Source organism: Lytechinus pictus, chromosome 2 (genome assembly GCF_037042905.1).
Source record: "Lytechinus pictus isolate F3 Inbred chromosome 2, Lp3.0, whole genome shotgun sequence".
NCBI lineage: Eukaryota > Metazoa > Echinodermata > Echinoidea > Temnopleuroida > Toxopneustidae > Lytechinus > Lytechinus pictus.
The window spans coordinates 35,551,888-35,566,832 of record NC_087246.1 but is presented as its reverse complement, the minus strand read 5'-3'; positions in this window follow the sequence as shown (position 1 = coordinate 35,566,832).

The window sequence follows — 14,945 nt, the reverse complement described above, 5'->3', positions numbered from 1 at the left end:
TTGCAATTATTCACCAGTGAAAGCTTTTTCATATGCAGGGACACGAGGGTCACCAAGACGACAAATGCAATTCATCTTAATTCATACCATTCAAATGTAAAATTTGTATGTTCATGAGTGAAAGACACACCATTAAATCAAGGACAGCACAAACGAAAACATTGTCTGCATGAAGGCTTTTTTTCCAATGTCAGTACATCCAACATTTCTAAAGGAACCAAAAAGCAATTTACAAGCGGCTCTTCTCCAGTTTATGAAGAACATTTTGGACATTTTTTGGGGGGAGGGGGTGGTCCCTAGTCTCATATATTTGGCTGCCTATAAAAATAACATAAAATATTCAATCAGTATTCAAGTTTAATTCTCTACATGCTTCCATCATATATTTCACAAGGAAAATCATTATTCATAATATTTTTACATTGCAACATTAATGGTCTCTCAAAACCTTGAACACGATAATCCTTTGTATATCAAAATTGAAAATGAAAGTGGAAATAATAGTCAAGGAAACAGAGACTGTACGAAAAGGTATGGCATTTAAAAGTTGAAGGAATGAATAATACAACAATATCTCGACACAGACATCAGCCTAGGTATCAAGGAAGTCATTCCTGTCATGTGCATCGTTCACACTGCCACCCCTCGAGCGGTGTCGGGAGGAATGTCATCAATTATGATAAATTTGATAAATTAGATCTAGCCACCGAGGTGAAAACGTGTCCCCTAGGTGTACTGGTTATACTACCTCATATCAGTGAGGATCGAAGGGCCTAAAGAGAGAGAGGAGGCACTAGTTTGTGTACAAGGGTATAATGAGCATTTATGATCTAGGTCTATGAATATTGTACAGGAGTTTCATCTGTCAGGGTATGATGATACGGCACATTGATTGTAAACTAGCATGCTAACATGCTTGAATGTTCTAATGTAGTCGAGGAAGAGAGACAAAAAGAGGGTGAGAAGATAAAGAGAAAGATATTACAAAGACAAAAAGCAGGGAGAGAAAGAGAGAGAGAGACAAAAGATACATTAACCCATTGGAAACTGAGCCCACATATATGCATTCTGGGGTCTATGGGAAACATGTGTTATAGCAAAATCATTCAGTGTTAAATGGAAATAGAGAGAAAGAACATTTGTAGCAAAATTACGAAAAAGAAAATAAACAAATTAATAAAAAAAATTTAAAAAAAAAAAAAAATATCAAAAAAATATATTTATTTGTTATATAACATTAATTATGATGCAAAGCATCTACAATTTAAAAATTAGCAAAATACATCTAGTTCAGAAACAAATATTAAATGACATTGAAAAGATTTTTTCATACGGTATTTTCAACTAATCAAGTCTATTTCTAATCAATCTTTTTTTTTTCATTCTGTCGAATACATTTATTTGGCTGCATAGGAGACTGTCAATTAAAAATGTCCACAAATTTTTCAGTCCCATTACAGGGATGCCAATCGTTACGGAATATCAATCAGATAAGAAATCACAATGTTAATAACCAAACAGCTGAACCAAATTTTTTCTTACGAGACAGAACAAAAGTTTTTTTGCTCAGTCACTCAATCAAGAAGTAAACACTGAATTTACATTAGAACACATCTCATTAATTTTCCGTAAGGGTTGGCAACTCTGCCATTGCTGCACAATAATACTAGAAGCTTGGAAAGAGACTAGGCCATTCCCCTCTAGATATTATTGAATTATGGTAGAATGCAACAGGAACTTCATTGAATTAGGTCACATATTGTTGGTATCAATTTAGAACTATTTGAATCAGGTGTGTAGACCGATACAGCATTATGCAAGTTGATGTCCCTTGCATGGCTTATGTTCAATTGGTCTAATGCCAATTTGTCCAATTGGCAACTCGTCCACTATCATGCGGTCTACCATCAGTTTGTCCACTATCCACATGGTCTAATTGCCATTTCGTCCACTCACCATTTTGTCCAATAACCAGTTGGTCCAATAGCTATTTAGTCTATATACCATTTGGTCTAATTGGATTAAGTGTTAATTGGGCAAAATGAATGAAAATGTAACCAAATGACGATAATCTTATTTGAAAATGATGAAGCTGCTAAAATATAGTGCATTTGAATCTTGACAATTAAAACTATTCTCAAACACGATCCACAGTAGATATGAAAATGTTATTCTCTGCAATTTATATCAACATAAGGTCCTACTGACATAGCATTTGATGAGCCTATAATTCAAAGCTGTTAAGGCTTTTGGATATGCAATTAGCAAAATGTCTTGAGAAAAAACATATTCCCTTGATCTAAAGTAGATATAGAAATGTTATTCCTATCTAAGAAAAAAAAATGCATGCATAAGGCCCTTCCCACAAATATTTTTTAACCTGATGAAAAGCTGGAAAGATTTAAGAATTTGAATTGATTTTAGCTAAATATTTTGATAATCGGATGATTCTTTAAAGCAATCTACAGTAGATATGAACACATTATTGGTGGCAAACTGCCAATGTAGTTCTTTTTTACATATCACATGAATTGGTCTACAGCAATTTGTGCATCAAATGGCTGTTATCAAAATGACAGATAAGAACAATAAATGTATGGCATAATCTACAGCAGATAGAAAAGTTAAGGTAAAGTTTTTATTTAAGTTCCTTCTTACGTAATATGGAAAAGGCCTAAAATATGAAAAAGCTGCTCTTGCCAATAAAATAGATTATCCAAGGTGTGAACATTAGATATTGCATGAATTAGGTCCTTCTCACATAGCATTTGATCATAATCTAAGAAAATTAGCTGTGATTTCTGCTTTCTTTATTGTATGTGCTATGATCTAGAGTAGATCTGATTTTATTTTTATCATAAAAAGCTTGCATAAGGCCCTTCTCACATGGCAAACAGTTAGAATAGCCCAGTATGCACCTTTTTCCCTACACACTTCACCCTAGAAGAGCCGGGTTATTTGGACCCATCTCACAGCGGGGGGGGGGGGGTGATTCCGCCAATAATTTGCACGGTGGTGGTGTGTGATAAAATCTACAAGGCTGTATGGTTATTTTTTTTTAATAATAAGATATTTCATTTAATGAATAAATCATACTTATTTATTCATGAAATAAAACATTTGCTTTAATCAACTATCATATGGCACCAAAACTGCTAATTTTTTATTCACAGACGCTTTGTAGGATCCCGATCAAATGTACTTCAAAAAAATTTGGCAATTTTTTTCTTATGTACTTAATTTTTTAAAAATTTATTTGTATTTCTTTGTTTTTCATTGTTTTTCAATAGATTTTGTTGTAGACTTAATTCTGATCATAAACAAGACAAAAAATAGTTAAGTTTAATCAGTAAAAGTAGAATACAAATCCACATATATTGTGGTGAATAAAATATATCTGTATCGGGTGATTCACAAATAAATTTACACCTCTGAAATCATCAGTTTATAGGAATTGCTTGTCATGAATACATAACTACTAAGTTACATGTATGTCCTGAGAGTGTATCATCTTCAAAATGATTTGATACCATTATTATGTGGCATTTGTTAACGCTTGGGTAATCAGGAGGTATTCTCTGCAGTGATATAAAATTTCAATTGCACCAAAGAAAGGCATGGATGCAATGAACGAATCCATACAATATGAAGCCATAATACTACAGGGTTTCTTAGAAGTTGCAGTAAATATGGTAAAACTAATAGAAGAATAGATTTTATGAAGGTTAGCATCTTAATTACTTTAATAATAACTAATAAACACCTTTAAGTATGACCCAATTCTTTGACATTACATCACTTCCAGTGATAATCAAATGTGTCATATTATTCCTGAAGAAGACTGAAGTGTGCAGTTGAATATTTGGAGGTAAATGGTTTTTACTGAATTTCAATTTTGCATTTGGATCAAAACTTTAAAATGCTTGGACCTTTTGGTATCTATTCCAATAATTGAAAATGTATTTTGCAGTGACATTTATTGCAACTCATCTCGGATAGTGACTTCATGGACATCTGGATTCATTCAGAATAAAACCAAGTATATAGGCTATTTATTTTTTTTATATAGGATTTGTATAGCGCACGTATCCACCCTGCTAGGTGCTCAAGGCGCTCCTATATTACCCCGGCTAAGTTAGTCTACCAATTCTGGTGCGCACAGCTTTTTGAGAAATTACTTCCTGCCGGTACCCATTTACCTCACCTGGGTCGAGTGCAGCACAGTGTAGATAGATTTCTTGCTGAAGGAAAACATGCCATGGCTAGGATTTGAACTCACGACCCTCTGTTTGAAAGGTGAGAGTCAGAACCACTAGACCACGACGCCACCACAAATCAGAATACAGAATTCCAACAAGTAATATTGAACAGAACCTGGTAGTTTTGTATTACTGTGGGGGTGACACTGTCTGTATTTTTAGACTTTATTTACAGAAATTGGCTCATTTCCTTCAAGTGGAACTGACCTCGTTTTGGAAACAACACTTAGATTACTAGCTTCAGGGAAAAAAATCTATTTCAATGCAAATGAATTTTAACAGGATCCTTTCCAGCTACAAAATGATAATAATACAACCTGTGGTCCCAAAATAAGTGTCATCATACATTTCTGTATGAGATAACAGGCTATGGAGCGCAATTATGGATTTTTTTGTAGGTCATTAGTTATGAAAACATGCGTCTATCACCGTCTTATACAAAACATTCTCTCTTGCAATTATCTAAATGTTAAGTTTTATAGCCAAATAAATTATTTAATATTTGTTTGATCAGGGCTTGATTCTCAAGCACGGGAGAATGACTGTATGACGTAGGTATACACATGTCCATGTCTGAGCATCCGCATGCGTCATCATTGAAGGACAGTTTCAAGACGGCGCGTACATATACATGGTCATGCATACTCTTGAGCTGCAGGTCATGTGGACTCTAAGCAGGACCAAACATTGTGAACTCATGAAGAAGGGTGACGCCATGTCAGGTGGGTTTTTTTCTCTCTCTCTCTCTTTCTCTATTTTTTCCTTTATCTCTCTCATATCCAGACATGTTGATAACAGGCACATCAACCTCAGTTCACTAATATATGGACGTTAATGACTGTACACGATTAAGGCCTAATTCATTTACTAAACATGAATGCGGCTCTTAAATGGTATCAATAGGACCTCTTGAAACAGACTTGTTCATAATAATTACAGGAAGGGTCAGTTTGTGCAACCATAATTCAATTATTCTGTTTTATTGTCTTTTCCCATTTGATTAATACTCTGTCACTGCTAATACCAGTGGTTACTCATACCTGTACTATTAGCTGCAAAATCAAGAATAACGATTTACGTATTTCATGAAATTTTGATGAAATTTTCTAGACTTTTTATACTTGTTTCACATTTCTTTATAGCAGATTTCCCTTCAATCTTGGGTATACAGGTACTTCACATTCTGATAACTCAATGAAAATCGAGGTGTTATAAAGAAGTCAATGAACCATAGTCTATCGTACGTTTCATATGATAGACGTATATAGGAGTTAAAACTTGAATTGCCAGATATATAAAGAAAAGTCTACTGTTTTTTATATTTTAGCCAAAAAAATGCCCTAATGACATCAGCAAAGGGTATTTACATCACAGGCAAAGAAAAGGTTAAATCTATGTAAAGACGTGCAAAATCTATTATTAATGGTGGTTATAATCCGTGAACGGATCTAAACATGTTTTCATCCCCAATTCAGCCGAGTATTCCTTAATACCCCGACTGGCCGTCTTCATATCCTGATGATTTCCCTTGAGACATGATGAGGGAGACGGTAACCATGGAAACCGATAATGCAAGCTATCACCTCCTCATAAAAGTCGATGTTGGCCAGAATTAAGAGGGTAAACACGCTTAGACAATATCCCTATTGATCCAGGAATAGACCAACCAAACAGAGATGAGCCAGCAGCAGACGTTCTGAAGCTGACAGAAATATCACCAGGTATGATTTTAAAATTAAGATAAGCTTCACAATTGATTGCTGCTACATGCATGAATTAAATTTTGACACATAACAGGCAAGAGCAGAAATAAAATTGTAAAATAAATCCACAATTAAACTTTGAAAGAGTATCTATAAAATTATACCAAGACGCTTCTATAGCTGTTAAACAGAGGCATAATTTTAGATTAGACAATGAACCAATTCCATTTTTTATCTGAAAACAAGAATAAGATATCTTTAAGTGTTTTATGTACATGTATATGGAAAATGAATCTCTTTTTTTTATATGAATATGCCTGCAGAAGTGGGATACATATGTACAGTACATTCAGAGAATATTCAAATGAGGGAAATCACATCCAGAGGCATCAGAAGAAATTAATTTCCTTCAAACTTTATTTTCCTGAAAATTTCTAAGGATTGAAAGCAATATTATATTATTCTAAATATTCAGGTGAAAACAAAGAGAATCACCTTCCCACTCACACACACACAAAATGATGATGCAAAGTAAATTCATTTCTTTTTCTGTTCTTCAAGGGTGAATATTTTCTTAAAGATGGTTGCCACTTACAATTTATCTCCAGGGGATTTTCAATAAAATAATAACTAAAATGTTTATTCACTTTAAGGAAATATAAAGCATCCTCGGAACGGGGGCTGTATCGAGCATTTAATTGATTGCACGTCTCACAAAGAATAGAAAAACATCCCCAGGCTCAAGGCAATTATCCCATTATGGAAATGCATGTATGGCTGCATTCACATGCTCGTACTGTTCATCAAGGTCCATCCTAAAAGATTATGGAGAAATTTGAAAAAGAAAGACAGATCTTAACTCTATATCTAATGATTAGGTATAAAGTATAGCCAACTGAGAGCAGAAATAAGATTTCGAAAAAAATATCACATTTCCAGTTCACCTGGGATTAAAAACAACACTCTAACACTAACAATACAATAAGGCTATTCTTGCAATCAACAATGAAAAAATAATGATTTCATTTCAAGCAGTTTTAAACTTAAATAATTGCATTTCACACCTAATCACATCTTTCTCACAAACTAAAGTTAAATAATTTTCAACTTTTGAAGTGAATGGATCTTTGCTGTCCCTTAATAGTAAAAGACAACTAACATTATCCCAAGCAACATTATGTATTCAATTTCATAAAGAATTGTGTGAACATTGCTTCAATCTTCAAAAAGGGATGGTGTATACCGCATGTAAACAACTTAATGCTGGGGGGCTTTTCAAATATCTAATAATGAGGGCACTTGGCAGATGAATGTCAAACCGTGAAAACTCTGATAATGATAATATTTGACATTTTAATCTTGGAATCAAGTCCCAAGCAATCTTCTGAAGAATGGAAATTGTATGGGTAGTCACCAGTCAAAAACTGGCTTTGGATTTACATGCATATCTTACATATTATAATTTTGTTTTATGTTTTTACATTTGAATATGTAGGATTAAAATCCTAATCCCGGATTTACCTTATTCATTTCCAACACTGATAAAGTTATCAAAGAAGTCTGACTTATTCCATTCTATAAGGTGTTTTATTGTTGTTGTGTTTTTTGAGTCCATATAGGAATGCCATGAGCCTCAATATAACACAAGTCTGTGAGATATAAACAAAATGAAAGGTTACCATCCAGTTTAGATCTAAACATCATTAGAGGTTTTCACTTTACAATAAATCACATTCAAAATGGATAATATCAACTAGAAAATCCAATATGAAATACATAAATTATTCGAAACTAAAAAAACAGCAAAATTCATTGACTGGATGTGAGACCGGCATTCAACGGTTCTCGCTCCTATGGCAGACTGCCATAGAAGATAAAGTAACAGACATAGATCTAATAAGATTAAGTGTAAATGATTTCAGAAAACTGCTTTGAGTTAATACAAGATAAAACATGTGAAACAGAGAAGTGCAAATCAAAGATACATGTTGGTCTATTCCCCAAAATATTGTTACAAAGCATAATGGGGCAATTAAGCCACCTTTATTATTTTTTTTTTGGTTTCTATTCTCTTCTTTGGGCAATGGAAGTGGATTGTTTCCATCTAAAGTAGCCAACAGATGGGGGCACTTGCCCCCCCCCCAAAAAAAAAAAAAAAAAACACGACAAAAAAAAGACAAAAGGAAAGAGAGAAGGGTGAAATATGATATCATTTTTTTAATAGTATGTCAAAATCTATGACAAATTTGCATTTTTGTAATAAAAATGCTGAAATTTTTGCTCGCTCACTTCGTTCACTTGCAAATTTTCATAGATTTTGCCTGATACACCATATCAAGCCCACTGAATTTTTTTTTCTCATTTTTGTTTACAAGGAAACGTCAACTCTCCCTTTGATTTGTATCTCCTAATCCTGTCATCTCGTACTGAAGAATCCATCTCTGATTGCATTAAGCCATTAAAAGCTCCTAGCCATCGGTCAAGGGGATTAGAAATAATGGTAACCCAATGAACACCACAAAATGTAGGGCATACTAAAACTTTATGGCATACTGTACAAGAGACCTATAAAGTATGATATGTATACAATATAGATTTTTTGGGAAATGATTTTAAAAATTACAGTGAAGAATGGCATGCAAGAGATATTGCAGCTCTCATGTAAATGATATGTTGTGTCAATCAGCATCTTTAGAGACAATATCTTTTCTTTGGAAAACATCTTCTGAGAGAAGGATAACACCTTCAGAGTTAAAAATACACCATACACTTTACATATCAAATACTGTTAAAATAACAAATACTGCCATTATAATTGAGGGTTGAACTATTGAACAGTGGTGTAAAATGCTTGATGTGGTCTTTTGTCAGGACTACTAGTGTAGTTTTATCAACACTTTTTTTTCCAGTGATAAGTATTAATCCACTGGGTATATGAGTGTGAATGGTTTCTACATGTAGAATAGGGAATTCAGTCATCAATAGAATCAAGACTCTTCATGAACCCATTCACTCAATATTCTGTCTGTTACATTAGTGCTGGAACTTTCTAGACAAATAGATCTTTGGGACGGTGAAGTATTGTACGTTAATAGGGTTTTAACCCCCCCCCCCCCAAAAAAAAATAGATACATAAATAAATAAAATAATAATCATTATTATAATGATAATAAATAAATAAATAAGTAAATAAATAAATAAATAAATTATTATAAAATAAATAAACAAATTTCAAAAAAATAATAAAAGATAAAAATAAAAAATTAAGAAAATGCCCAAAATGTTCTGGTGCCACTGCATGGTTCTTGCCTACCTGCATATAAAGAGCAGGAAGTAGTGATGAATAAATCACTAAAAATAAAGACCTAATTTCAAAAGCTAAAAAGGAGGATGCTGGCAAAGTGACTACCAGCATCGAAATCAAGGTCCAAAGGGTTAAAAATTCACGCTGTCTCACAGAGGCAAGGGTATTATCTAATACATCAAGAATCCATTAAAAGCTCTCTCCCTGAAAGCCCTTAAAACAGATTTAAATCACCTGATTATTTGATGGTACACACCCAGCCAGCTTTATTGAATCATATTCTATGTAAGTGAAGCTCACACTCTTTCAATTCCTTTTAGACAAGCCAGATGGGTTCAGTCATGAAAGAAATTTCAGTCATGATGGAGATGGCACTTGTTTACCCCAAAGACCCAACAATAAGATACAGCATTCAAAATTATCCACAAAAAGGGGCATGGTGGCATATCGATTCAGGGGACAATTCCTTTGATTGACAAACATGGGACTTTAAATCAGGAAAACATATTACTGGGTATGGTTTTTTTTTTTTTTTAAATCAAATTTGACCTCCCAACTCTTCATCTTTTTTCTACATCTAGAAGAGAATACGCATCCTCTCGCAACGCTCAACTCACCAAGGCATACTGCTTTATTGCTATATTTCATTGAAGACTGGGGCATCTTTTTTATCACCTAAGCAGGTGGAATCAGGCCGTTTAATCTAGAGATGGGATCGATTCCACTCAGACCCAGGGTCAGGCTACAATGATGGGAGGAAATGGCTTGCTTGCTCCTCTGCTAGTGAAATTTGAAATAACCAGATTGGTATTTTGGTATTTAACACTTCGGAACTCGTATAATAATACATGCGTTTCCTGTAAGACAGGTGGAGGCTGTACCTAAGTATTCTACATTCATTCTGAGTAAGGGGCATATAATGTTGTGGTGTTGTCGTGACTTGGAAGCCAGTGCTGCATGCTCAAGTTACATACTAATTCTGAGCTTCATGGTTCAAACCATACCCTAGGTCAAGTCTTTCTGATGGCGATGGTCACACCAAAGACCTAATTAATAATAACTGATTGAGAAACTATATATCATCTGATCCCCCAAAATGCACACATACACAAAGGCCTCAAATCATCTATCAGGAGAGAAACGGGGATTAATCAAATCAGGTCGAGTGGTCCAGTGGTTAGAGCATTGGACTCATAATCGCAAGGTTGTGAGTTTGAATCCTCACTCTGCCATTGTCTCCACTTTGATAAAAAGGCCTGACAGTAATATCTGTCGTCTTTTTGGTTTGGTTTGGTTTTATTTACCGTAAAAAAATCACAATAAAATACATTTCACAAGATATTAGATTAAATATAAACATATAAACATGCACATAAAAATATACGGATGGATCACTCTATTCAGAGCTATTGATATAATGGCTCTGTTCTTCCTAGAGGTTCAGTCTATAAGGTCAGCCACTATGACTGATTAACCTAGACGTAAAAATGTTTCCTAGGTAATTGGTTATATACCAGCTTGGCGTTTACCAGCAAAATGCTGTCCTGCCAAGTTCCTACGGGAGTTACCATAAGCACAAACAGAAACAAAAAAATATTCTGGAACTTAATAATCAATTCTACATCAATAATCAAACTTTTCAAAATGAGCATAAAAATTACCTATCATCTATGTATAATGATAGAAAGTTTAACATGTGCAGCACTCTAAAAATCCATTTACTTCATCTCTCCATATAACAAGTAGAAGATAAAACAAAAACAAAATGACACACGATATGAAAACTTTCCTTTACGTAAAACAAGGTTTAATATACACTGTAGGATTAAACTTTGCAATAAAGAAATGTTATTGTTGACGTACAGTGTGTCTTTTGCATACTCTATAATCCTTTTGATATTTTGCTACCAAAAGGCTACGTCAATTGTGATATCTTCACTAAGACTTGCAGACGACTTGCAAAAAATAATATAGTGATTAATAAGCCCCCTCATTTAGTGTTAGCCTCTCTGTGCTTTGCAACCATCAGGTTTCTGTTATCCATCAGTACTTATTATTGTGTAATACTTCATATGACATTTGGCTTCCTTTCCATCTATGTTCCATTCTCTAAAAGCCAACCCCCTTTCTGTCCTCCCCTTCTCTCTCTCTCTCTCTCCCCCTCTGTTTCTCTTCATACCTCTCTTGCTTTCTCTCTCAGACTCCCACTCTCCCTCTATTTCTCTGTGTGTATTCATCTGTTTCTGCCTCTTTCCCCTTCTATCTATTCAACTATATATATATCAGTTAATGATCGATCAACCTCTAACAATCCCCTCCCTTTCTGTTTTGTATTCTCTTTTTCATCTCTTTTATCTTTCCTCATTCTTCCTAATCTCATCTATCCTTAACATTTGGAACAAGACAAATTGACTAAAATGAAAAGTTTATATAAAAGGAGTAATCTCATTAAGAGAATCAATGTGTACCAATGCGATCTTTGGATTGGTAACGATGATACGCTTGCTCAATGCAAACACAGCAATCAATATGTCTGATGGAACATTAAATCTGGAAAACCAGCTAAAGTTTGTTTTCCGCATAGCGTGATCCTATTAAAAATCAATTCAACTGAAAGCAATGATGTCCTTCGGTGTCTCTTTGACACGATATAAGTATGCACTTTCACTTGTAGTCCATGCAGGGGCTGAAAAGTTAAAGATTTACTTTATGAAAGACTGAGAGCTATATTTCACAAAGATCTAAGTAAGGAAATTGTTTTCAAATGTGTGGTATAAATAATATCATCACATTATAGTCAGTCACCATCCAAGGATGCCCATTACTGCATACATTTCAATGAGTTGCATGTTAAACAGTCATATAATTTGACTTTGACTTACACAACTCTTTATGAATACCTCCCAGAAATCTAGGCAACTAAATGGGCTTCTCCAAAAGAATATATCAAAATGAGTTAACATTAAAATATACAGATGTTGATTGTACATTAATATTATTCAGACATATTTTTGGCACTGAGTAGTGTTCTATTTATTTATGATACAAATTAAATTATAATTATACTTTGATAAAATCTCAATAAAAACTTCAAAAACACATTTTTGCACTCATTTCAATTCATGCCCAAAATCATGCTTAACTTCATGAACGAAAACTCTATGAAACATACCTTGGGAACATTCAATGATGCCGTTTGTACGTTGTGCATAATTTTATGCATTTTGCATGGTATAATGACATGCACCAAATATATTCCAATTTCAATATGATCAGGAGTCAATTTCAAAACATTTTTATTTCTACCTGATGAAAACATTTCATCCATTCCAATGTACCATAACTATTTGGTGTGATGTGTGAGACATCTACATTAGATATTAACACACTTCCTTTCAATATTTCAAAAATTGGTTTATAGGAAAATGATGAAACGATATGAAAAAAGGAGGAAAAGATACTTCCGTTCGCCGCAAATTAATATCTGTATTTAATGCAGTAGTAATTCATAGGGGCTCTTTAGCAATTTATGAGGGCCTTAAAGCCCCTCAAAGTGGCCTTATATATATGCGCAATTTACCATTATCCCATTATTCCCATGCCAAAGTACTCCATAGAAAATTGAATTTCTGCCATAAAATGGGGGCCTGTGATAAAAAAGGTAATTATGCTATGTACATATGTGTACATTAATACCTCACACACAATACACTTTACACCCCAGGCGTGATGCGATGCATTAATTCAGTTTCAGATTCAGACAAACATTACCGATTAGTGTAAATGCATGGATAACCTAGTGGCCCAATCAACGTACTGTTAAAGGCTTGAAGAAATAATAGCATGCAGTGATATCATGAAGGTGTTTCTAGTAAACTTGAAACCTAAATCCTTCACTACACCGATACACCCTATCTATGGCCTCCACTTCCTAATCCAATTTGTTTAATGCCAGTGCATTAATTCTGGATTTGACGTTTACGTGAGCAAGGTTGGGTGGATAGTGTGTTGAATGTAGTACGGTTGCATCCCCATGGAGTAGATACCCTGCCATGGGGAATTGGAGATCGTTTGATTTTTTTCAGCATCCAATGGCTGCTGTCAGCTACACATTGTCCAAAATGTGGTTCTGCTAGAGCTTTGAATCTTAAAATTGCTTTAATTTTAGTTTTACACATTTACATTTTGTTTTAATTGGCTAATTTTCACAAGAAAAAAACCATGAATTTTCAGTGGCAAAATTTAATCGCAACTCAAGCAACTCTTGAGACAGTCTGACATACATACACATGTACATGTATGTAAGGTCTTTCAATCCAGTTGTACTTATTATCTGGATGAGCTGAATCACAAAACCTCTCCTTAATACAACATGGATATTCCTATTTCATAGAAAATATTTCTGAAAAATTCAATCCTTTGCTGGAAGGAATTGAACCACATCATCGTCAAAGATTAAATCCTCAAACATCAACAATCAATAATGGAAACTGGCCAGGATTCTCAGAATCCACAAATTAAATACTGAGACAAATTCAATGAAACCAGCATAAGGAAATGTATCAAAGTGATAGCATAATGTACAGTATCCTTTCTGTAGAAAATTGAATTAATTCCAATGGCATGACAATTAACAAACTGATATTCACTTTAAAAAAAGTGATCCCTGAAATATTAGTTTGATTTTTTAGAGAGTTTAAAAATACAATCTATCCCTTTTCCATTATTAAAGAGAAATAAAATGCTTAGAGTTTTACATAGATATTAAATAAAAAGCAACCATAAAGCATATTCAAATTCTTTTAATAAAGGGTGAACTTGTATGGCTGTTTCCGAGATAATTAAATCTAAAGCCTTCACGATACAGACTGCAATCACTCATCACGACCAAGTTCCTCTATTACGGAACTGCTGAACCTGACCGGACCAACTCATTGCCTGCCATATTTAATTAGTCGAGTCAGTAAGTATGGATGTGGAAATTACAGGAATGTATTTTTCTTGTCGTGGGAACACTTCTCTTAATCTTGACATTTTTCATTTAACATTCCTATCATTCTAATCCAACAGTGAATGCAGCAGTACATGTAACATATAGACAAAAAGTATTGACAGTCATACAATTCATATATTCAGAAATGACATTTATGTGACTTAATTTCATATTCTAGAAATCTTTTAGAGTGTATTATCAATTATTCATGAACTACATTGTAAGCATATATTATCAACTGCCCACCTAGCTAGGAAGGCCCAAAGTGCGAATGTGTGTTTCAAGCAAATGATGTGACATTTTCAGAGTTAGTAAGGTCAGAGTTTATCAATGAAATTAGCATACTAACTTCAGTGATTATTAAAATTTTCAACAGAAATCGAAAGATAAAAGGAATTTACCATCAAAAACATTTGTGTCCGACATCACGCCTAATTGAACCATGTGCAATATAAAATTTTGAGTTCAATATTTTGATCAAAATACCAGTAGTATTCCTTGAGTGCTTGGAAGACCTTGCTTTATTCTTAAAGTTTAACACTTGCACAGTGCACTTCAAGGCCAACCCAATATCAAACACAACAAGAAAATTCTGTAATTTGTCCTGCTCCAAAAGGTGAAATATTGATGATCAGGTTATGAGGTGGTTTAATTTTTTGCACTTTTTCAGGTGCACAAGACACTAG